This window comes from Olea europaea, chromosome 3 (assembly GCF_002742605.1).
Source record: "Olea europaea var. sylvestris chromosome 3, O_europaea_v1, whole genome shotgun sequence".
NCBI classification, from domain to species: Eukaryota; Viridiplantae; Streptophyta; class Magnoliopsida; order Lamiales; family Oleaceae; genus Olea; species Olea europaea.
In genome coordinates this window covers 10,632,939-10,635,544 of record NC_036239.1, presented here as the reverse complement: position 1 = coordinate 10,635,544, position 2,606 = coordinate 10,632,939, and positions in this window count along the sequence as shown.

Genomic DNA, 2,606 nt, shown 5'->3' with positions numbered 1-2,606 from the left:
AGTTATTTAACCCGGCTTGTGGGTTAATTTTGATCATTCGGCATTATTAATAATATTGAGTTAAATTCAGAGTATTTTCTCTGATTTTTGGGCGTTTTCTGTCGTTCTTTTCTTGCGAATCATCTGCTACAACAAGCCAATAGGATATTCAATATCCTACCCGGCGTCAGTTGGTATCAGAGCATCAACATCTTCTTAAGAGATAAATTCCATCAGTTATAATAGTTGGTGGACGTGGTCGTGGTCTCGAGGACAGGTTCTGATTGAGGAAGTCCCGCACCGTGATCGTAATATTCAGGATGTGACGATTGAAGATTTGCAGAGACAAGTTGCGAAGTTAACCCAACGTTTGGCGGAGTAGAAGTTCGGTAACATGATGTCGAAGGTCACGATTTCGATACCAGTTTCGAAAACCCCGTATCACCATCGTGCTCGAGTTTGGGAGCATCGTGGATGAGAGGATTGTCATGTGGATCTCGGTTTCAGAGTGGATCTGCCCGAGTTTTTTGGTACGTTGCACGCTGAAGGATTTATTGATTGGCTGAATGAAGTGGAGCGGATTTTTGAATATAAGGAGGTTCCAGACTGTGTTAAAGTGAAACTGGTCGCCATCAAACTCAAAGGTAGGGTATCTGCATGGTGGGAACAGTTGAAGCGTTCACGAGAGCGACAGGGGAAATCCAAAATTACTAACTGGGAGAAGATGAAGAAGAAGATGAAAGGGCACTTCCTCTCTTTTAGCTATACTCAAACCTTATTCCAGAGGCTTCATTCATTAAGGCAAGGTGCAAGATCAGTCAATGATTATACTGAAGAATTCTATCAGTTGGTGGCTCGGAATGATTTATCTAAGATAGAGGAGCAGATGGTAGCACGATATTTGGGGGGATTAAGGCAGCCCCTGCAGCGTATCAGCAAGCACTTGCAGTAGAGAAACAGCAGAGTAGGAGGCCAGTAGTCAGAGGTGAAGGAAGTCAGCCAGTTCACCCTCAAGAATCTCGTCCTGCTTATCAGCCACAGCGGGATAGTTCCAACTCAAGTATTAAGTCCTTTAGGTGTGGTGAACAGGGGCATAGGGCGACTGATTGCAGGAAGCCTGCTGGTCAGAAGAATAAAAATCTTCTGATTGAGGAGGATATGATAGAAGAGTTCAAGGAAGTTGTGGAACCCGTGTATGATGAGGGTGAAGATGAGGATGTGCTATATGAAGATGGTCAGAAGACCCTGGTCATTCAAAAGAGCCTGCTGACTCCCAAGGGCGACTCAGGGGATGATTGGTTGAGGACCAACGTTTTCCACACAACCTGCACAGTTGCTGATAAAGTCTGTAAGCTGATAATTGATAGTGGCAGTTGTGAGAATGTAGTGTCTGAGGAGGCTATCGAGAAACTGCAATTGAAGATGGATCGTCATCCCAAACCATTGGCTAAATAAAGGCAGTGAGGTAACGGTAGAAAAACGATGCTTAGTGTCTTTTTCGATTGGAAAAAAATATTTTGATAATGCTTGGTGTGATGTGGTATCAATGGACGCGTGTCATGTTTTGTTGGGACGACCTTGACAGTATGATCACAATGTTATCCATGATGGGTAGAAGAATACTTATTCTCTTAGCATCAAAGGGAAGAGAATTGTTTAGGTGCCTCGCAGGGAAGGAAACATCCCTGCCCCGGTAGTTAATAATCTCAATCTACTTTCTATGGCCAGGTTCTTAGTTGAGGTTGGATGTGAAAAAATAGTTTATGCTTTAATGCCTCGTGAAAATAGTACAGCGAATGTAGATTCAGAATTTCCAGTAGAAGTGCAGCAACTACTGAAGGAGTTTTCTGACTTGATGCCGGAGGATCTTCCTCCGGGACTACCACCTATGAGGGACATTCAACATCAGATCGACCTCATTCCGGGGTCGAGTCTACCAAATCGATCAGCATATCGCCTCAGTCCCAAGGAAGCTAAAGAGTTATAGCGACAGGTTGTAGAATTATTGGAAAGGGGCTACATTCGTGAGAGTATGAGTCCTTGTGCAGTTCCTGCTCTACTAGTGCCGAAGAAAGATGGGTCATGGCATATGTGTGTTGACAGCAGGGCAATTAACAGGATTACAGTGAAGTACAGGTTTCCAATTCCCCGTCTGGATGACATGTTGGATCAATTGTCCGGTTCTAAGGTCTTCTCAAAAATTGACCTTAAAAGTGGATACCACCAGATCAAAATCAGGCCTGGAGATGAGTGGAAGACCGCGTTCAAGACACAGCATAGGTTATACGAGTGGATGGTCATGCCCTTTGGACTATCCAACGCACCCAACACTTTTATGAGGTTTATGCATCAGGTTTTACGGCCTTTCATGGGGAAGTTTGTGGTAGTTTATTTTGATGACATACTTATTTATAGTTTGACATGGGGGTCACATTTTAATCATCTTCGTGCTGTCTTTGATGTAATGAGGACAGAGCGCTTATTCATCAATCAGAATAAGTGTTCTTTCTTCACAACTTCTGTAACTTTTTTGGGTTTTGTTGTGTCTACTGATGGTGTTCATGCAGATCAATCCAAAAAGGCAGTTTTGAATTGGCCAAAACCAAAAACTTTGCACGATGTCAGGA